This window comes from Apostichopus japonicus, chromosome 23, assembly GCF_037975245.1.
Source record: "Apostichopus japonicus isolate 1M-3 chromosome 23, ASM3797524v1, whole genome shotgun sequence".
In the NCBI taxonomy this organism is placed as follows: Eukaryota; Metazoa; Echinodermata; class Holothuroidea; order Aspidochirotida; family Stichopodidae; genus Apostichopus; species Apostichopus japonicus.
In genome coordinates, this window is record NC_092583.1 from 13654475 (window position 1) to 13678602 (window position 24128).

Genomic DNA, 24128 nt, shown 5'->3' on the forward strand with positions numbered 1-24128 from the left:
GTGCACAGTATTAAACAGGTTACCAGTTTCACTCTAGGCACGATACGTGCAGAGTGCAGTAACTAGGAGTTTGTTATATATATATATACATATATACTGTACATACCGTAAGTTATTTTGTAAAATGTCGTCTACTGTACTGTATGCCAGAGTGTTATCTGCTATCGATTACTCGTTTCCTTGGCAACGATGCAGTCTGCTAGAACTGACTGACAGCTTCTCTCCTTCACTTATTATTTTGTTATTGTGATTGAGCTCTGTCGTTTCCGCCAGCACTAAGACAGCCATCAAGAGAGATATTCCACAGTAGGTGACATAACAGTCATGAAAGTTATGTAGAACCTTTTTTATCATTGTTTTATATGCTGTCCTAGCTTAAAGGTCAACATCATTACCCTGAAATTATGGTTTTACAACTAGATCATGCTAAACTTCAACAATTAGTTAAGTGCCAACACCCTTAAAGGTCGTTTTAGTACAGTACCTCAATTGATGTACATTTAAAGTATGAAGTTTAGGCACACTTCTAGTCTTGATTTGTCGTAGTCCAATAACACAAAACAAAATTTGGTGCCATTTAAGTTTCTTAGCAACTCCCGCGTTTTTTTTAAGACATTCATCGTTAAAATATGTTAAATCTATGAAATGTTCCTTTAAGGCTAGATTGATGATAATTTCAGCTCGTAAATGATACTGATTATACATTGTTTTTAAATTTTTATTTAATTAACCAAAACAAATTCTCTCAACTTCATATGGACAACAGGACACCCGTGGATGACATGACGTTGAACGTCATAAGTGTACTGGACATATTTGTACTAACACTACGTTTGTACAGAGTAGATTGTTTGAGGCCATAAATTCCAATGTTGGCACTTCCATGTTGGCACTTTGGATGGTAGAATGAGAAGGAAAGGCATTGACTGGAGGAGGCGGACATAAAGAGAGCACAGTGTTAAGAGGTTACCAGTTCATTCTAGGCATGGTAGAAGGAGGTGCTAAGGTTGTGGGTAGACAGGTAAGCGAGGAACGAAGTATTAAATAAACAATCTCTTGTTTTTCCTGGAGGCTTCCTCTTGCATACTGAAGAACTCATGAACTTAAAATGAACTTTGAGCTGTTTGAAGTTGTCATTGTTGAAAAATCATCAATTATATATAGCAAACCAACCTGGCCTGGTTTGTTAACAATTAACTTTACACCTTACTGAATGTGAAAGCTCTATCAATTAATGACAAAGTGACGAGACATGTCCTCTTGCATACTTGCAAGAACTCATGAACTTAGAATGAACTTGGTTGAAAAATCATAAGTTATATATAATCTTATCATTTCACATCATCGCTTCTGTTGGGTGTTGTTAAATTATATGAACTGTAGCCTACAGTACATCTGATTGTAATAAGAACCAACTGCCCAAAAGGAGTCTGTGTTTCTTCCACTGCCAAAAACCATCTTCCCTACGATAGGATTTACCAAATTTTCTACGGTTGAAAGTGGTACACACACATTGCATCCCTCCCTCTAACCCACCTCTGAAGAAAATTGTGGACTTTAAAGATCATACTAAAATATACACATATATGTTTATATTGGGGTAAAAATTATGTGCCTTTTCCGATCAGAAATTTTTCCTGGTTTCGGTACATTATTTTCTTAAAAAATAACTCAAATTCATTTTCCAAAATCTGTCCTTGAACCAATTTTAATATCTTGGTGGTAAGTCTGCATGTACATTTGACTACAGGGGAGGGGAGGGAAGATTTACAAATTGATGTGTAAGAAAGGTGTGCAGTATCTTGCATATTACAATATATCATTATTGTCAGGGATGACCATGAGTGGACTACAATAGGGGGTTAACATTCAAATTTGAATGCGGCAAATAGACTAGGATCAAGAGAGGATCAGACCCTCGGATTTGAATCCCACAAAGTAGACTAGTATCAAGGGAGGATCAGACCCCCAAATTTGAATGCCACAAATAGACTAGGATCAAACAAGGGTCAGATCCATGAACTTGAATGCCGCAAATAGTTAGGATCAAAGAAGGATCAGATCCATGAACTTGAATGCCGCAAATAGTTAGGATCAAGAGAGGATCAGTCCCTCGAATTTGAATGTAACAAATAGACTAGTATCAAGGGAGGATCAGACCCTCAAATTTGAATGTAACAAATAGACTAGGATCAAAGAAGGATCAGATCCACGAACTTGAATGCTACAAATAGACTAGGATCAAAGAAGGATCAGATCCACGAACTTGAATGCTACAAATAGACTAGGATCAAGAGAGGATCAGACCCTCAAATTTGAATGCCACAAATAGACTAGGATCAAGAGAGGATCAGACCCTCGAATTTGAATGTAACAAATAGACTAGTATCAAGGGAGGATCAGACCCTCAAATTTGAATGTAACAAATAGACTAGGATCAAAGAAGGATCAGATCCCCGAACTTGAATGCTACAAATAGACTAGGATCAAGAGAGGATCAGACCCTCGAATTTGTATCCCACAAATAGACTAGTATCAAGGGAGGATCAGACCCTCGAATTTGAATGTAACAAATAGACTAGGATCAAAGAAGGATCAGATCCCCGAACTTGAATGCTACAAATAGACTAGGATCAAGAGAGGATCAGACCCTTGGATTTGAATCCCACAAAGTAGACTAGGATCAAGGGAGAATCAGACCCCCAAATTTGAATGTAACAAATAGACTAGGATCAAAGAAGGATCAGATCCCCGAATTTGAATGCCACAAATAGACTAGGATCAAGAGAGGATCAGACCCTCAAATTTGTATCCCACAAATAGACTAGTATCAAGGGAGGATCAGACCCTCGAATTTGAATGTAACAAAGAGACTAGTATCAAGGGAGGATCAGACCCTCAAATTTGAATGTAACAAATAGACTAGGATCAAAGAAGGATCAGATCCCCGAACTTGAATGCTACAAATAGACTAGGATCAAGAGAGGATCAGACCCTCAAATTTGTATCCCACAAATAGATTAGGATCAAGAGAGGATAAGACCCGGAATTTGAATGCCACAAATAGACTAGGATCAAGGGAGGATCAGACACCTGCACTCTGTGTTAGATTTGTTTGTAAACGAAGCTCCGAGTTGACCCGGGGTCACAGTCACCTTTAATTGTTGTTGTTGTTTGTTATATGCGTAAGTAAGCATAAGTGGCAGTACATCACATCACACGGCTTAAGGTTTTTGTGCCTTTTTAAAGTTCCCTCCAACTTTTTCTGAGATCGGAGTGCAGTGTCAGCTACAGAGCATGGAATCTAATTACTGAGTGCAGGGATGTGCCCACGCCGGGCAGCAGCGGACGGCCGCGCCCGGCAGTTCTGAATGCCGCCAAGCACAAATAGTATTTTAAAATTAAACATTTCCGCTCGCACTTCTTTTTTTATGATACATTTAACAAATTTTACCTAATTTTACCAAATTATGGGTGAATACTTGGCACAGTGGTGCGTACCTGAATAGGAACCAGAATGCAAAACTGCATAGTGGTTTCGATGATGTAACATGAGCTATTTTCTGCAAGAATCTGATGTAATGTATAGTGAGGAGGTAGACAGGTGTACAACATACTTGATATTAGTAATACAGTGAAAAGCAGTGCGTTGTGACAAACAATAAATTCACAATGACACAGGCTGTCCTAATATGACCATTGACCTCAACAGCAAGCTTCTTGTACTAAATGTGATAGATACATCAACATTTATATGACATCAGTCCTTATTGAAAAATTGTGTAAAACATGGTTTCGCAATCTGACCCCTGGTGAATTCAAATGACCATTGACCTCTGCCCAAAACATAAGACTTCTTTCACTCAATGTGGTACAATTACATACCAAATATGCGATCTGTCCAAGCTTCCCTTCCGAGATTATGTTTAGGAAGATGTGTTAGTGTGGAGAGACGGGTAAGAGGGGAGTGAAGAAAATTTTTGTCATTTGCTGACTTCAAATGACCTTCGACCTCCACCAAAAGCAATAACAGGCTCCTTAAATTGAATATGGTACATCTTCAAACCAAATATGAGATCTGTCCTTTCTTGCAATATCATGTTTACAACGTTGTCACGATTTGACCTGTTTTCCCCAAATGACCTTTGACCTACACCAAAAACATTAGGCATCCTGCACTCAATGTGGTATGTCTACACACTAAATATGAATTGGTCCGACCTTCCCTTCTTGAGATATCGGGTTTACAAGGTTTTCACAATTTGACCCCTGGTGACCCCAAATGACCTTTGACCTCCACCAAAAACAAAAGGCTGCCTGTACTGAATGTGGTACATCTACACACTAAACATGAGGTCGGCCCAAGCTTCCCTTCTTGAGATATCGTGTTTACAAGATTTTGACAATTTGACCCCTAGTGACCCTAAATGACCTCCACAGAAAACAATAGGCTTCCTGTACTCAATGTGATACTTCTTCACACTAAATATGAGGTTTGCCCAAGCTTCCTTTCTTGAGATATCGTGTTTACAAGGTTTTCACAATTTGACCCCTGGTGACCCCAAATGACCTTTGACCTCCACAGAAAACAAAGGCTGCCTGTACTGAATGTGGTACATCTACACACTAAACATGAGGTCTGCCCAAGCTTCCCTTCTTGAGATATCGTGTTTACAAGGTTTTGACAATTTGACCCCTAGTGACCCTAAATGACCTCCACAGAAAACAATAGGATACCTGTACTCAATGTGATACTTCTGCACACTAAATATGAGGTTTGCCCAAGTTTTTTACGTAACACACTGGCTTACGTTCCAGACTAATAACTTTGAAAGGGGAAGAAGTGGCAGTGGAGAAGAATTGAACGACAGTCTTACGAAAGGGTGGATTTTCAAATAATCTATTTTAAGCAACGGCTTATAAATAAACATGCTAGCTATATCCCTGATTGGTTGAATTCAAAGTAGTGGATTTGGGGAACTGTATGAGATTAATTTTAATGAGGAATTTGTCGAAAGACACTCTACTCATCATCTGCAGAAGTCCTTTATTACTCGCAAATTAACGCTCTTGACAGGGAACAAACTCGGCTGATATCTTAGTTTGCTGTTTTGTGATGAATTCATGTTAAAAATAGATGGACACGTCAAAAGGGTGAGAAAATGGCGACAAACTGCAGAAAGCTGCTCATAACACCCTACGTTGACATTCAACACCATTCGCCCATATGCCCAAAGTCACACTCAAAGGTTTACTGCAGCTCAGAATTACAGAGAACAATTTACATGATAGAGGATGTAATGTTCAAAGAAATGTTGGTTTCTACCCCCCCCATCCTCCCGGCCCCACCTCATTCAAACAAGTCCCCCATATCCCAATCTCACTACCAAATCATTTATTCTACTTCTATCAACTATTAACTTAGCATTTTCTTACGTCAATTATGAAGAGAACTTTACAGTATCACCAAGTCTGGGAAGATGAACTTGGCGCATAATATTAACTTTCTGCTGTTTCATAAATTGACCTCAAGGTTTTTACTTTAGCTCCTTTGGCTGTCTCTATCCATCTAACTCTTTATTTGATTGGCAGCAGCAAACAAGGGTGGGGAGCAATAGGAAACTACCTTTTAGGTAGTATTAACCAACAACTAATACCTTTTGCCAAAAGCATTGTACAGATTGAAACAGTTACCTATCATTCAATCAATATTCATACCTCAGCCTTTAAAAGGTGATAAAACGACGATGCCGACAATAGAAATAGTAATTAAGATCAGACAGCTCAATTTAATCGACGACAACTCGTTAACGAAAAATATTCTGCAAATGAATACAAATATGATCATGTACTATACAGGTCAGAGTAATGGTAAAACAAATTCAATCAACGCACCTTAATATTGTAGCGAGTGCAACAATGTCCAAACTCTCCACTGAAGGAAAATTTTGGTTCCTTTTTTTTAAAACGAAAAAGTTGCAGCAGCTGCAGCAAGGCTGAATCAAAACAAAATAAAACAGATTATCTTAGCAGGCTAGGATTGTCTACTGTGTGAAACTGCTGACCACAAAGGATGACATCCTAATTACTGAGCAGCCTGGCTGTGTTATGCTGCAGCCCCCTCAATATTTCTGCTTTTGACATGGTGCCTAACCTGTTAACTGTAACCAGATATAAATATGGGCTGCATGGCCATCACTATTTTTGTACCTTGGTTTCTGACTGATTGTGATATACACTTGCACAATATAACTTCCTGAATTATGATAGAATGAAGTTCACTCTAAGTTCAATCTTTGCAGTATATGGGCAACAAAAACAAATACAATTCTGTGAGCCTATAAAACAGCAGTGTCTCATTCAAACTATGGCAGCAAATTGTGTCCCTTCTGTAACCCTAGCTTGAATTGATACCTTAGATGTACAATTCCTGAGAAGAAAAAAAATTAAGGTAATTATGTGATTTTAACACATTGCTTCAATTTCCTGCTGAATCAGACCTGGAACTATCAGTCAGACTCTCATTTTGACCTGGGCCAGACACAAAAGGAGTTGGGAGTAGCAGTCAACATTAATTGTGAAACTTACAGACATACCTGTTGTTATCAGCTACTTGTTCGCTGCTGCCAATAAAATCTGCAGGAGTGTCTACGGGGACATGTAGGAAGATAAAAAGAAAATAGAGCTCATCTAATTTCATTTCTAATTTCTAATTTCATGAAGAAAATGTGTAAATATTTAATACATGGTCTCATATTTGAGCACAGTTACAAGATCTTCAAGAGAACTAAAAGTCTGGATGGAATTACAAATTCAGTCATGTACTCAAGGGACAGATTCAGTAATACCACAGTATTGTGCTGATGGGGAGGCACAGTAGATACAATGAGGGGGGGGGGGGGGGCACAGTGCCTATAGGAATTGGGGAGGGTGAGAGATTTGTTTTTCCCTGTATTAAATACAACTATCTATGCTGAAATGTGTATAACTGCAAGAACAGATATATGGGATCTAAATGTTTTATTCTTTCTGGCAATTTGCTTTTCCAAGTTCTTTTTTCTCCATTTGACTACTTCATTTATTGTGGTTATCCAGCCACAGACATAGATCTCTCACAGACCAGATGATGGAGAGGGTTGGGGATGGGGAGGGGGTGGTTGGGGGTGGTAAGTGAATCCAATCCCTCTGTGTTTCAAACATATGTTAATTTAAATAGTAGGCTAGTGTTATTTAAAGTTGTACAAAACATACAGTAGAAGATTGTGAAGTTTGAATCTCATAGACTTTTCTGTAGATTAGGTCTATGCAGATTTTCAATGGACTCAATTGATCTCTTCAGAACCCTAGACAAAGGTATACAGTAGTACTGTACTTGATATCGGAAGGGAAAAAAACGCAACAATTTTAAATTAAAAATGAATCAACAAAATGAGCATCACAGGGTGCCTTAGGGAGGGTCATTTGATGAGGGGGAACGTCAACATTTTCTTTCTGAAAACATGAAGGGTACTGATGGCATAAGCCATCCGTGATACCGGCTCTGTTGACCCCTGCCGACAGATCGAGCACTACAGTATGTATGAGCTGTCCTATAGGCTGTTCACCCCCTGAGCAGAGGATGCTGGTTGCGCGATGCGCGAGACTCGATGATATCTTCAGAATCCTATACTACTGTACACTGACACTAATAATTTACCAGCCCTGTATAAACTAAACTATATTTTATGGGGGCTATTTCCCCTCCACATTCCCCCCCCCCCTTGACCTTGACCTCCACAAAAACCAATAGACTTCTTGTACTGAACGTGTCAAAACTACGTACTAAAATATGAGATTGGTCCAAGCTTCCCTTCTTGAGATATCGTGTTGACAAGGTTTTCACAATTTGGCCCCTGGTGACCCTAAATGACCTTTGACCTCCACCAAAAACAATAGGCTTCTTCTACTCAATGTGATACTCTTACAGTCTTACTCACCAAATATGAGATTGGTCACAAGCTTCCCTTCTTAAGATATCCTGTTTACAAGCAGGGTGTCACACACACATGCACACATACTCATCTGCCTGCATGACTGGATACAGTAGGTTACGATTATCATTGAAACCAAAAATGAATCCTGCATGCATGCATATATATAAAATTTTACTGCAATTTAAGTGCGCATACTGTGTAAGCCAAGTACAGGTACGCAGTAGGCCTGACGTAATGCCAATGACAAGGCCTTCCCGCCCAAAAAATTGGTTTGGTTTGTGGTGTCTGTAACACTACTTCTAATAATTAGCTTGGGCAGGAATAATGTTAACTCCCATAAAAATAATTGTTGATACTTTTGACATAACAATGCAACATTACGTATTTGCTTCAAGTTCCACGAAGAAACTACCCACAAAGCATTTATCACTAAAAAGTACTGTTTGATCAGCCTAAGCTACAATGAAGATTGTTCACCAAGATCTTTTCATACCCCCTGCAAAAAAACAAAAAAACAATAAATATTCATTCTTTTTGCCTTTCTGGTTTAATATCTACCTAGTTTGAGGTATTCTTTTCTTTTTCATGATTTTCCCCTAATTTTCCTTACGTAAACCAGAATGAGTCTATATATATAAAGTAAACAAAGGGAAGCCATTTCTTTATTGATAAAGTAAAATCCAATTTTGAAAAATCTTTTTAAAAACTCTTTTTGCTATGTCCAGCAATGATATTTAAAATCTATCAATCAGATCATGTTAGGCTCAGCACTGTCACTTTCAATTTAGCCCGATGACACAGCTTGGGTTTCTACATAGGTAGAGCACTTTTCCCAGGATGGCAACTACAAACTTACTTTAAAGCGCCACCCAATTATAGTCTTTCCACAGTATCATGAGACTTCTCCAGACAGCAATGAGTTATCCTCTTCTCTTTAATCTCTTTTTCATCTCAGTGAATGTTGGTACTGTATCAATATGATTTTTCATATAAAGATCTATGCATTGGCCGGCAAGACCAACATACACGTGAAAGACTTCACCAAAAAGAAACCACGAGTGACATAGTCCTGTTGGGAATGTGTGGGAAGGAATGGAAGAGAGGTGTCATAATTTTTTGTGATGAAATAGTTGATAGTAAAGAATAAACAGCAAGTGATACAGCCATGGAGCCAAGTGCTGTAAAAGCCCTGGTTGTACTACTATACTGAATCTTACTCTCAACAGCAGCCTCTGTACATATTATGAGCAGATACAGTACACAGCTGATACAGCAAGTGGCTGGGATTGTTTTGTTTGCTTCAGTCAGCATATATATGTGAAGGTCTGTAAAAAAGAAGGAACTTGATACAAAAATTTGGCTCAAATATTGCTGGGTAAACTACTACTGGGACTTGGTCCAACAGAATGGGAAACCATGAGAAATAGTAGTTAATGTAATGGGTAGTTAATGTTATGGGTAGTTAATGTAAATGGGTAGGGATTACGGCACATCAGGTGGGGATGGGGTGGGAATATGCAGGTATGGGCGGGGACCTGGGAGGGACAGGGAATAAGGCTAAAAATGTCCCATTATCAATCCAGTCAGTTTTGGTAACCTTTTGCTTTTGTGAAATTTAATACAGATCCCAAAAGATATGTTATTAATCAAAGTGCTAGTAATGAACTAATTAGCAATTGAAGGACCACTTTTAAGGACTTGGATGGTCACATAAATATTCCACTTTCCCCCCCCCCTTTCCCTCCCCACTCAAGTGCTAGTGAGTTTTGTTATAATTGCTTCACTTGCAGCCTGGTACATGTAGTGGGCTAGCTTTTGCATTTAAATGCTCCCCATGTAAATAATCTATCTAATAAAAGTTTCCTCCCTCTCAAATCTTCCCCTCTCCCTCTCTTTGATATTTAAGTAAAATGTTTAGCTCAAATGCTCATCAACTAAACATCCTGAGCCATTTGATTTGGGCATCACTGACTTTCAGTTTGAACTAGCTGGGAAGAGAGACAGTGAAACAAAGTTAGGAGAGATGGTAGCATGGACCCAAAGCGCTATGATCTAGATGGAATAGCGCTATATAAATATTAATTGTTATGTTATGTTAACTGCACTTCATCATGCCCAGTTTACTAATACTGACTATATTCAAGAAAATATTTTAATTTTTGCATGGTGTAAAGATGGTCTGAGGCCAGTTAGATAATGGTATTGTGGAGATACGTAGAGGAAGACGTCTTTGGTTCTACATTGAATCAAATTCCAATTACAGACATGATGAGGTTGTTAAAATACTCTGTCTGAGGCTTTATTAATAAAACTTGTTAAATGTTCTCAAATCTGATTGGCCTGTTGACATCATCTGACCTTGCATTACCCTCTATATATTGCAAGGTAAACTCAATGGCGAATTAATAGAAGTTGAAAGTAGAATATGGTATCTCGTTAAGCTCAATTCAGATCCCAGCTTTCTGCCCAAGCTAGTTCAGGCAAACAAAGGATGGTATAGCAACAAGCTCCTCCGGTGTTCACACCCCTTGGCAAAATGATCACTAAATTGAGAAAGCTAGCTTTCAGCATGAAGTATAATTACCATAGTTCAACAACAATAATATTATTTAAAATGCTGGTATTGATGTGAATGATAACCGCATTAAGCGGTCACCTAGCAAAAATGGATGCTTCAATTTAAAAATTGTAATCCTGTGTTTGTCTGGAAATGACTAAATGTCGAATTTAACGGTTCCCCTTTTCATCTATTTTGTCAGACTTTACACTGCAAGAGATATCAAGTTTCCGGAATAGGATAACTCAGTGCAAACAGATGAATGCTATCTGAGACGATCATTAATCAACATGTGGAGTGTTAGCTCAGTGGTTAACGCCGGTGCCTTCCAATCATAAGGTCCCCGGTTCGAGTCACTCCAAGATTAATGTATGTCATTTACAGAGTTGTTGACAATTTATAATCATGGACGTTAAGTATGAATGTAAGAGACTGACTTCGGTCAGCTTGTGGCTTTGATAAGCCAATGAGGCTTCTTCGCGAGTTCCTGCTTGCAGCAGGATCTAAAATACATACATACACAGGGATGTGCTCAGGAATATTTGAGTGCCGGGCAGATTGTGCGGTAGTGTGATCCACACCCTGGGAGAGGGATCTCATGGATGGGGTACCCCCTCCCACTGGACAAATTTTGCACATGGAGTATGCTTAGGTGGTGCTATTTTTCCTATTCTGTGCCATGTATTCTCCCAGATTTTGGTTATGGTAAAATTTGTTAAATTATAATAAAAAAAGTGCCGGGCGGAAATGTTTAAAATACTGTTTGTGCTGGGCGGCATTCAGCACACAGCCGCCCGGTGCCGCTCAGTGTGAGCACATCCCTGCATACATACATACAACATTCATATGCAGAATTATAGTTACAATAAGACTGAGGGCAGTGTTTGTTACTAGGTGTAACAAAGCGTAAATTCCATACTTGTGCAATGTGCATAACAAATTGCCTGTGCCAGATCTACTTGCATACATTTGAGTATTTCAGTGCGAGTGCGCTAACATCTCACTTAGAAGAGCGTAAAGGCATTTTCATTGTCAACTAGAATACTGGTATTCAAATTTATTTGATTTGGTGAACCACAATTTTCACCTTCCTCATCTTGGCGAACCTCACAGTGGTTGTTATCCCGGTGAAGCAAAAAAGCATTTTTTATACGATTAAAGGTGTTTAGTTGCAAAATGGTCTCAAATTCTGCAATACGCTATCACTGAATACCAGAAAACTAGAGCAAATGCTATGTTGTACTGTGTAGCTCAATTGACTTTTGCAAAGAAATCTGCACACTGCGCTCACAATGTAGACATGAATCATACAAGTACTGTAGTACCCCATACGCAGTCATTTCATGGGTCATACACTGTATGCAGAAAACCAGTTTCATATTTATACAAATATCATGATATCAAAACTGGGGTGAAAGATGTGCAAATATAGTATGGCACTTCAAAGTCATTGTACTATATATATATGGCACTTCAAAGTCACTGTACACATATATAGCACTTCAAAGTACAGTAACTGTACATTATGGCACTTCAAAGTCACTGTACATATATATGCATGACACTTGAAAGTCACTGTAATACTTCTAATATACACTTCATCTTTCATATCAAATACATTTATTTCTTATTTTCTTCTCCTCTGACACAACTTATCTGATAAATCACTGAAGTTAACTTGTAAACAAACTTCACACTGTCATTGAGCACAGCATGGAAATAACTCCTACCGTATCCATACAGCACTATGCAACAGGGTATCAGAAATTTCAATCAATTTTAGAATTGGCCCACAATCTTGCCTACATGTGTGCCATTAAGGCCTTAGGATTGAACATCGAGATAGTATATCAAGATTTTAGTTCTTTCTGGCCTTTAGTCCAACACTGACTCTCTGTGGCTCTTGTAGACAACTGATCACAAACCCACTACTATGTATGTATACATTAAGCAGCCTATGATAGTATTCTGCTATGCAGAGAATCAATTTGTAAAACAGTGACAGTTGGAAAAGAAAAACATTTGGGTGAGGGGGAGGGAGCAGAGAGCATGCGGCTTATGCAGAGCGCTAAGCCATGTCAGGGGGCCTGCATGGTGGGGCCAAGCCCACTCAAGCTTTATGGTTTCTATTATTTCCAGAACTTGTATCAACTTCAAATCAGCAAAATTTTGGAGATAGATGCTGGTTAAATTACTGTCAGTAGAAGTCTAAGATTGGTGTATTCTGCCTGCCTGTTTTATGTTAAAAATGACAAATTTAATTGGTGGTACTGGGAAATGTTGGATGAAGGGCACCAAACATTTTTGGGTGAATGTTCCCCCATGCCCTACCTCCCTCCCCGCCTCCCCACACCCTTGGAGATGAGACTGTCATAACATGGCTCTGACATACCAGAATACCACAAAGACTGCCTTAATGTACATGTTATCCTAGAGCTATCAGGTAATGAGTGACATCTTTTTATCATATTCTAATCTATATTTTTATTTACTTCCACTTTGATATCACTCCCTAGACTATTTACCCATTTGAGAATTGTCATCAACTATTTGCTTGTTATCTCTTGTTGCTATTCACAATCTATCTGACTGTTCAAAAGTCTCTATAGTCACTGCCTACTTCACATTTTTGGCCCATGGCCAACAGACAGTTATATTTAATACCACCAGGGGTTTGAGGTATTTATCACCTTCCTGTCTGCACAAATATAAACAATTCTTTCTTTCCTTTATTTTCCTTTTTTTTTTTCAGAGTAATTTTTTATATATTTTTTTTTATCTCTGTCAGCTACAGTACAGCAAGTCCCACAATGCAGTTGGTCATAATAATAACCTGAGACCAGAAAGCCCAATGGCTTAGTGATTCCTTGCCACATTTGCCACACATTTTGGGAATATTTAATGCAACACGAAACAGACAAAATTTCAAGTCTCTGGCCTCTGTTGACATCCTCATAGGAAGCAAAAGATAGGTTTCTTAAAATCACTGTAAAGGTGGCTCTACATAACAAGTACAGTATGACACTCAACCAACCATTTACTTTTCCAGAAACATTGCAGCAGTGAGGCACATGCAGGAGGGTACAAACTGCTTGATGACATGAGGGCAGTGTTCAAGGTCCTGGTTGAGGGGTACACCGACTAAGAAGTGAGATCAGGGAGGGGATAGGGAACACCTTATTGATGTGCAATGTGGTCAATCAGAATATTGTAGCTCTGAACAGAAAAAAGGCAGGAAACTTAAATTTGGAACCCACACTGCCAGGAGATACTTCCAAGTGGGTGTTCCTTGCAACACAAAGGGTTCCACCCTCGAGCCTTTTAGATGCTTGTAAAAAGTATATTGCCCATAATTATGTGCAGAAGTTATGATTAACACGGTACTAAAAAGCTCTGTTGGACTTGAAAAAGGATCAAAGTACAGTTCTGGCACATCGTGGTTGACATAGATCTAGTTAAATCGTAGGGATGTTTTGCGGCAACTTGTGAGGTCTTCAGACACAATTTTTGTGACAACCCCTAATACTCCCAATGGAATGCATGTTTTTTATCATACCTCTCTGTAGCAAGAGAATATATCAATCAATCACCATTTAACAATGACAACTGCATCATAAAACATTGGTTTAATCCAGACTCTACTGGCCTAAGGGAAGGCTCGCAAATTTAACCGGCGATGATCGAAGGCCCAGCCAGCAGCACACCACTGCTCATTATGCAGCCTGCATATCGCTCACGCTTGAGTGCACACATCCGCGGTAACTCCGTGAAAGTAATGAGCATTGAGCTCCCAACACAGAAGCGCTGCTATTGTTTGTAAACAAAAGCGGTACTTGCCTTTTCCTGGTCTGTGGTTTTTACGTAACAATGGCACTCTGACCACAGTAGGAGATTTATTTCAAGAACGAGTTGAATTCTTCATAAACTATTTTCGTATCGAATGTTTCAAAATACTTTCAGACTTCTTTTCCTGTACAAAGTATTTTCATTCACTAACACTGATCCATCTCTCTTTTCTCTACTGGAACAGTAAGTTGGTACACCTTTCAAATTTTACGAAAGATCGAGCAAAATACTTTCGAAAAATTCACGCGAAACTGGCATAACGTGCTAAATGCAACAAATGTCATGTAAACAAGGCTCTAGTACACCCATTTATGAATAAACCATACGACCACATCTGCTGTTAAGCGGGGGAAAAAGAAAGTATTTTCTAGAATTTCCACACAAAAAAGGAAAAATAATTATCCTACCATAGTTAAGAGTATAGTACATAGCCTAACCACTTCGTCGGTTACGGATCTCACGTAACAACAAAAACACAACTTATTGTATTTTGCGAAGTTGACGTTTTCTACAAGGACATGAAAAATATTGAGCATTTAGTTAATCATGCCAAGTGGCCTAAAACATGGGATTGCAAGGTTAACTTTGATAAAGATGGCCATACTGTAGCTATTGGGGCCTTGATATCATGCTATGTATGTATGGTATAGACTGTGCCTCGTGTATCATGGGGAACAGATTGTTTTGTTCATGCGGATGAGTCGGTTAGCTTGAGGTGTGTTTTATATACATCCATGGTTTTACTTTGTTACGGGTATATAAATTTTCTTGAACGTCCAAGATAATATTTCGCATAACTTTACCGATCCTTTACTGACTGACCTAATTAATTCTAGAGTGGAGTCAAAATAGTTTACTCCATGAAAAGTTTTTTGGAAACGTGCCAAAAATGTTAACAAACAGGTGTTAGACAGGGGGGTTGTTTGGCAAGGTACCTGGGAAAATCCGCAGCACATGTACAGTAGCCTACCGTGATATTTAAGTAGGGGTAAACACTGCAGTTAACTTGTAAACTGATGTACGTATAAAGCACGCTGTTTATTGTTAGGCAGTCTAGAAACGGGGCTTTGCCGAACGTAGTTTGTTTCATAATATCGTCAGTTTTGTAAGTTAAACTTTTTAAAGATTGTAAGACAGGTTAAATCTCTTTTCATTTTATCACATAATATAGCTACTCTAACTTGTCTCTAACAGCAGACTGTTATTTTTGCCTGGCTCTGATGAAATACTACTATCTCAAGTAACGTTGGCAAGTTGCCAAGAAATAAATGTCACGCAATGTGATACAAAAAGTCATATTACCCATTCATGAAGGCTTCAAACGCAAGTTTTCAAACATTGGTTCAGTGTATAGTACAATTACAACTAGTCATACCGTTGTAGTCTAAACCAAATTTATGCTTTATGCTAAACGATCTGAACAAAAGTAATTTCTCAAACTAAATTAAAATTATATCATTCGTGACTTCGTTACAACTAAAGCCAAGTAAGTCTACAGTACTGAATAAGAATTATTCGGTTTCTTTATTAGCCATTCCATTTCGTAAAGCGCCATGCAATAACAATTTTTCTTGCACAAGTCGCGAACTGTTCAGGTTTTTTACAACCCGAAAGCAGCTGCGCAACGTGAAAGTAAGATCACGCACATGTCTTAGCCTACTGTCTGACTGCATGACTCACGTGGAGGTGATTCTGCATATAGATACGTACGAGAGTTTTAATGGTTAGGCTATATATTTACTGTCATTTCAATAAACTGTTTATAGTACGAACGAAAGAAAAGTTCCCACAGGTTTGAGAGATTGTCTAGAGCATTGATGATGTAGGTTTTTGTGTATTAAGGGATACAAGACCAAACGGAGTGTCTCCGTTAGTTCAATTGCAAAACACGAAATAAAAAATAGCGATGAAAGCGCCACGTAAAATTCATGTTACGAGCACAAACCGTCAGCAAAGTACACACAACTGTGTAGTAACTCAATGCAGTTACAGTAGCCTATATGTAGTGGCTTTATTGATAAACAATTCTCCAACCTGCAGAGAAAATTCTATAACCCTTTTGTGTACATCCTGGACCAAAGTGACCAGTTCATTGTCTGGTCTTCTTTTGTGCATAAGAGGCTTAATTTGTGGTCTCATAGTCAAGTGCATACAACTGTCCACAGACTCTTGGAAGGCAGGAAATGTGTGCGTTCAAGCATGACTCATTACCAGCTGGTTGCTGTGCTCATTACACTGGATAGCAACGGTTGGGCCTTCGATCATCGACGGTTAAATTTGCGAGCCTTCCCTAACCTATAGGAAGTCCCAGGGGGGGGGCACTTGGATGTGGTGCACTGTGGTGCCCCAGGAGAGATTGATTGAATTGTCCACACTTTGGTGTGTGGGGGTGACAAGTGACCAAAGACCAGGGGTTAAGTTGTAAAGTCGTGTGAGGAGGCCTTACCCTCATACAAGACTGTAAACCTTCAACTTTTAAACTGTGAAGTCTATCTAGAACAGGATTAATATGTCCCAACTGTTGGATAACCCCCCCCCCCCCATACATCAAATTTGCATTGTGTCCAGGCAAGCCTTCTTCTTATGCTTTTCTCATCAGTCTAGTTTATATATACATACCAAAGCCCTCGTAAACTATGGGGGGGGGGAATATACCAGGTTAAACTGGGGTCAAACTGGTCCAGTTTCCAAACCAAACAGATAAAGTCTGGTGAATGAGAAATTTCAAACATAGAGAGAAGGTGCCACTCGGTGGAAATGGTTCATGAGTGCATACATGTGCACTTCTCTTATACCCAAGCTCCTCGGCCACTTGACAATACTGCATGTAAGGTATAGTATGTTCATACGCTACATGGCTCCGCATTACAGAATGTTTGGGTGACTTGTCAAAGTTCGACGATTTTAGCAATTTGCGGAAAGATTTCATTCCTCTCATGTGGAACATTACTGGTTTTACAGATATGTCGGAATTTTGATTAAAATAATATCTTATTTTCAGTTGGTTATAAATACTTGGTGCTTTTGTTGTAGTTGTAGTTAGATTTCTTAAGAGCACTTCCACAGTTACAAACATTTACAGAATTTTTTGTGAAACAAGCATGTTCCTTGCAAATGCCTAGTCACATGTTTCATTCCCAAGTCAAATAATTGCACATACACAAATACACACACACACACAAAAGCAAGAAAAGAAATAAATGCAGGAAGACAGACAGACATGCAATGCGTATAATTGATAGATAGGCATTCAAACTACTCTGTTACCCCCCACCCCCCCACCCCGCCCGATGAATAGTCGGCTGTTTAACTACAAAGTGTTTGGGCTAAAACTAAAATCTATTGTTCAAATTAATGATTGAACGATTGTCACAACATTTTGAGAGACCAGACTCTTTTTAAAGGTTTTTTCGTCTTTGCAACATTTTTTGCTGACCTTTCCGGACGTTTTGAAAGTCGACATTTAGCCTGAAACTGACGCGGCAGCGGCAGCACTGTACATGAACCAGATCCTACAGCTATGATGCTATAATGATAGGATGCTATAATGATAGGATGCTATCATGATAGAATGCTATCATGATAGGATGCTATCATGATAGGATGCTATAATGATAGGATGCTATCATGATAGCAGCCTATCATGATAGGATGCTATAATGTGCATAACAGTACAGATTGTCACTTAACCAAGGAGATACCACAAGAGGTAAGTAAATGACATACCTACGTGAGGATGCAGACACCAACCACTAGGAAATAGATCACAAGTCATTGCATGAAAGATCTGCACAGTTTCCTGGTCTACAAGATTGCTCCTTCCTTGGGTTATGTGAAGGGACCTCGTGTAACATCAAATGTCCGTCTTCAACCATAAGCAAAGTGAAATGAAGGCAGCAAACTAACTTTCCTGGCCATGCTTATCAGCTGGCTGGGATCCTGAAAATAAGACAGAATATGGAGGATAATTTTACATAATTATAAGCAAATAAAAAAAAAAATAGATTTATTGCTAGATTTGGAAGGGAGAGAAGGTGGATATGTTGACCCTACAGTGGTTCAGTGGGAGTGGCACAGTGGGAAAATGTTGCTAGCTCTTCTGTAGGCTTGGTAGATATAGAGTGCATTTGTAGAGCAGAGACAGGTAAGAGAACAGTGAAGTCAAATAATTTAAGTTAAAGCAGATGAGCGTGTTTTGTTCCTTTGTAACTTCTTTCATGTGTAATAGACTTGAACGGTTATTATTGTCTTCATGATTTTTTTGTTATAGCCAGGGTTAGTAGAAATTAAGGGTTCACCAGAACCAGGGCCAATTTCTGTGAAAAGTGATCCCTGGTTGATACTTCATTGGCTTTCTGGCAGAACCCAGGGGCCACCTGGGGTATAATTTGGCAATTTCTAATTTGTCATATATACTTCTTTTGATATAGATACAGTGAGCATTATGCACTTAACAATTTGCACAGAGTAGTTTTCCTGTAAGTTGCCAGTTTAAGTCTGCTTTGACATCTGAAAGAGTGATAGATTGGACAGGTACTGCCAAGTGTTATGATGGCTTCAGGCAGATAACTTGTCTTGAAGGATCTAAGGGGGCAAACTAACGAAAGCTGCAGAAAAATGGGAGAAAAACGTCAGAATAGAAAGTTGCACCGATATCCTGAGTGGAATCTTAATGGATGACGAATATTGAGTTAATATTACCAAATGAGTCTCTTTAAATCTAGAGTTTAAATGCTTCAAAATGTAAAATTCATAACTCCCATCACAAGAAAAGAGCTTAAATAAAGCAGAGAGCTAGCTGTAATGCATATATATGTGATTCTTTACCAATGTAGGAACAATAAGGTCACTTTGAACAGGGGGGGGGGAATATGCCAGGTTAAACTGGGGTCAAACTGGTTCAGTTTCCAAACCAAACAGATAAAGTCTGGTGAATGAGAAATTTCAAACAGAGAGAGAAGGTGCCACTCGGTGGAAATGGTTCATGAGTGCATACATGTGCACTTCTCTTATACCCAAGTTCCTCGGCCACTTGACAGTACTGCATGTAAGGTATAGTATGTTCATACGCTACATGGCTCCGCATTACAGAATGTTTGGGTGACTTGTCAAAGTTCGACGATTTTAGCAAGTTGCGGAAAGATTTCATTCCTCTCATGTGGAACATTACTGGTTTTACAGATATGTCAGAATTTTGATTAAAATAATATCTTATTTTCAGTTGGTTATAAATACTTGGTGCTTTTGTTGTAGTTGTAGTTAGATTTATTAAGAGCACTTCCACAGTTACAAACATTTACAGAATTTTTTGTGAAACAAGCATGTTCCTTGCAAATGCCTAGTCACATGTTTCATTCCCAAGTCAAATAATTGCACATACACAAATACACACACACACACAAAAGCAAGAAAAGAAATAAATGCAGGAAGACAGACAGACATGCAATGCGTATAATTGATAGATAGGCATTCAAACTACTCTGTGTTACCCCCCACCCCCCCCCACCCCGCCCGATGAATAGTCGGCTGTTTAACTACAAAGTGTTTGGGCTAAAAATAAAATCTATTGTTCAAATTAATGATTGAACGATTGTCACAACATTTTGAGAGTCCAGACTCTTTTTAAAGGTTTTTTCGTCTTTGCAACATTTTTTGCTGACCTTTCCGGACGTTTTGAAAGTCGACGTTTAGCCTGAAACTGACGCGGCAGCGGCAGCACTGTACATGAACCAGATCCTACAGCTATGATGCTATAATGATAGGATGCTATAATGATAGGATGCTATCATGATAGGATGCTATCATGATAGGATGCTATCATGATAGGCTGCTATCATGATAGGCTGCTATCATGATAGGATGCTATCATGATAGGATGCTATCATGATAGGATGCTATCATGATAGCATCCTATCATGATAGGATGCTATAATGTGCATAACAGTACAGATTGTCACTTAACCAAGGAGATACCACAAGAGGTAATTAAATGACATACCTATGTGAGGATGCTGACACCAACCACTAGGAAATAGATCACAAGTCATTGCATGAAAGATCTGCACAGTTTCCTGGTCTACAAGATTGCTCCTTCCTTGGGTTATGTGAAGGGACCTCGTGTTACATCAAATGTCCGTCTTCAACCATAAGCAAAGTGAAATGAAGGCAGCAAACCAACTTTCCTGGCCATGCTTATCAGCTGGCTGGGATCCTGAAAATAAGACAGAATATGGAGGATAATTTTACATAATTATAAGCAAATAAAAAAAAAAGAAAGATTTATTGCTAGATTTGGAAGGGAGAGAAGGTGGATATGTTGACCCTACAGTGGTTCAGTGGGAGTGGCACAGTGGGAAAATGTTGCTAGCTCTTCTGTAGGCTTGGTAGATATAGAGTGCATTTGTAGAGCAGAGACAGGTAAGAGAACAGTGAAGTCAAATAATTTAAGTTAAAGCAGATGAGTGTGTTTTGTTCCTTTGTAACTTCTTTCATGTGTCATAGACTTGAACGGTTATTATTGTCTTCATGATTTTTTTGTTATAGCCAGGGTTAGTAGAAATTAAGGGTTCACCAGAACCAGGGGCCAATTTCTGTGAAAAGTGATCCCTGGTTGATACTTCATTGGCTTTCTGGCAAAACCCAGGGGCCACCTGGGGTATAATTTGGCAATTTCTAATTTGTCATATATACTTCTTTTGATATAGATACAGTGAGCATTATGCACTTAACAATTTGCACAGAGTAGTTTTCCTGTAAGTTGCCAGTTTAAGTCTGCTTTGACATCTGAAAGAGTGATAGATTGGACAGGTACTGCCAAGTGTTATGATGGCTTCAGGCAGATAATTTGTCTTGAAGGATCTAAGGGGGCAAACTAACGAAAGCTGCAGAAAAATGGGAGAAAAACGTCAGAATAGAAAGTTGCACCGATATCCTGAGTGGAATCTTAATGGATGACGAATATTGAGTTAATATTACCAAATGAGTCTCTTTAAATCTAGAGTTTAAATGCTTCAAAATGTAAAATTCATAACTCCCATCACAAGAAAAGAGCTTAAATAAAGCAGAGAGCTAGCTGTAATGCATATATATGTGATTCTTTACCAATGTAGGAACAATAAGGTCACTTTGAACGGGGGGGGGGGGGGGGGGGAATATGCCAGGTTAAACTGGGGTCAAACTGGTTCAGTTTCCAAACCAAACAGATAAAGTCTGGTGAATGAGAAATTTCAAACATAGAGAGAAGGTGCCACTCGCTGGAAATGGTTCATGAGTGCATACATGTGCACTTCTCTTATACCCAAGCTCCTCGGCCACTTGACAATACTGCATGTAAGGTATAGTATGTTCATACGCTACATGGCTCCGCATTGAAGAATGTTTGGGTGACTTGTCAAAGTTCGACGATTTTAGCAAGTTGCGGAAAGATTTCATTCCTCTCATGTGGAACATTACTGGTTTTACAGATATGTCGGAATTTTGATTAAAATAATATCTTATTTTCAGTTGGTTATAAATAAATCTATTTATATCACTTTGAACACAATATACCTGCCCTTGCCCTACACCTTTCTTTAAGCGCTTTTGTGTTACAAGTTTATACAGAGTTCAAGGAATTTGTTGTGACACATTCCACAAGTTCAAAAAAGGAAGCCATTACCTATAAATACCCAAAACTTGTATTTTCATTTATAATGAAAGGGCAAGGTAAAATACTACCAGGAGGCCAAGCAAGATAACCTTGGTCTATCCAGTAGGTTTTAACAAAACCAAATTGAATGTAAACATGAAAATGTAAACGTTAACCTGAGTTCAAACATTATTTGCCCCGCCTACCTAACACTCACAACAGCAGTAAAACACATATTGGTGGTTAACCAAAGTTAAGCTATTAACTTTGTAAACGAATATGAGAACACTGTTATAAGAACAAAACATTAAAAAGCTGTTTAAACACATTTCTGCTTATCTCATCAAAATAAATAGATGTGGATCGTTAATGAATGTTAGTTAATAATTAAAGGAAATCCATCCTCTTTATCCAGGTAGTATTATAATACAGTCTATTAGTCTAAGTCAATTCTGCTGAAGAATTTTCCCTTACATCTGTATAATTTACTGCATGTTTTGGTGACAGTTAACAATACACCAGGGTTAATCACATTCATATAAACATTGTCATCAAATTGGACCTGATTTGGAAAAGTAACAGTTTATAGTGTATACCTAATTGGTCAAGATACAAGTATTTTTTTTTCTTCTATTTCTTCAATTTTTTCAATGCATTTGTTTATACTGTACTTCATCCTACTGTTTACTTTGTTCATTAACCTTCCTTCTTTGGTGGGACTTGAAATTTTATTCCACTCATATTAATCAACATTGTAATAATATGACAAATTATAATAGATGTGGATATTTAATATGACAAATTAGAGTGTCCCACGGTGATATCCCGAGGAGAAGTGATACCATAGGAACGGAAGCTAACACATTTCCAGTCACATAGTTTAGGTAGATGGGAAAGTGAATATTTAGTTTGGGAACGGGTGAGAGAGTCGGACAAGCGACATTAATACTACGTGGATAATTTTCACATATCCACCAAAATTGTCCAAAGACGCTGGAAACTTACTCCGAACGATGTCCGGCTTCTAATTCCATCACAATGGGTGGGTGAAGTGGGTCAAGTAACATGATCACACTCGACACATATTAATCTTTTTTGTTGCTTAGGTCCAATCCAAACCAGGATCAACGAAACAATTTTTCCTCACCACCGCGGAACATCTTCTGTCCATCGAGAGCAACATGTGAAAAATAACTAAATATGAGAAGAAGGAAAAGAAGAAGAAAAAAAAAACTCTTGTAATGGAGAAAGTTGGATGATTTGGAGGTGGAATGTGGGACTCGAATGAATAAAGAGGACAATGAGGAAAAAGGAATGTTCATTATTATTATTATTATTATAAATATCCTATAGAAAGTGCATTTCCATGATCGGGACACACTCCATTTGCATATTTATCTGGTTCTATAAATCTATTCCACTCATTTGGAGAGGGGTACTACTACAATATTCAATTATCTGAGGAGAGGTACTGAATATTCCACTCACCTAAGAATTTCAATTATTTATACAGTATCCCACTCATCTGGAGAGGGGTACTACTGAATATTCAATTATCTGAGGCGAGGTACTGAATATTCCACTCACCAAAGAATTTCAATGATGTGTACAGTATCCCACTCATAATTAACATTCGCAAACAATGCTTAATTGTTTTCGGCAAGGACTAAAAATATATTCAGTATATAATCAGTAGAATGTTCATAAATACACCTCCGCAGATAAGTGCAATGTTTGTTCACCCTCTCCTGATAAGAGGGATGTTCATTATTGCTCGTCAGATAAGCAGAATATTTAGCATCCATTCCCAGACAAATGAAATACTTGTGATCCTCTTCATGTTTACATACAGCAGAATACTCAGTTCTAAGACAGTTGGCAAATTCTAAACACTTTTGAACACTGCAGTCTTTAACTTTTGCAAAGCGACATGGTGTAGACACAAGGAACCAGTAAATTTGCTTGATGAATGTTTTCCTGTGTCTGAAGTTTAGCCCCAACATGAGAGAGAGGGTTAAGATGAGGAAAAAAGGGAGTTAATCAATTTGTACAAACTGAAAGTTTTAATAAAAATGGACCAACTCTGGCGGAGGTATTTAATTCTTTTTCAATTGGGGAAAGTGTA

The 24128-nt window shown here is 38.5% G+C and overlaps 1 protein-coding gene across 4 annotated transcripts in view; it reads right to left on the minus strand.

The window, feature by feature from the left end:
- Positions 1-24128, minus strand: part of LOC139964920 (cytochrome P450 2D6-like) — a 52742-nt gene that overhangs the window by 17653 nt on the left and 10961 nt on the right. Inside the window, exons 2-7 of one of the 4 annotated variants that reach the window (XM_071966984.1) lie at positions 23009-23197; positions 20375-20587; positions 18103-18315; positions 8830-9042; positions 6597-6648; positions 5896-5996 (exon numbers count right to left, since the gene is read on the minus strand). The gene's annotated coding sequence lies outside the window, so the exon portion shown is untranslated. The remainder of the gene's footprint in view (positions 1-5895; positions 5997-6596; positions 6649-8829; positions 9043-18102; positions 18316-20374; positions 20588-23008; positions 23198-24128) is intronic. The other 3 variants (XM_071966988.1, XM_071966985.1, XM_071966986.1) reach the window with 3 other exon arrangements.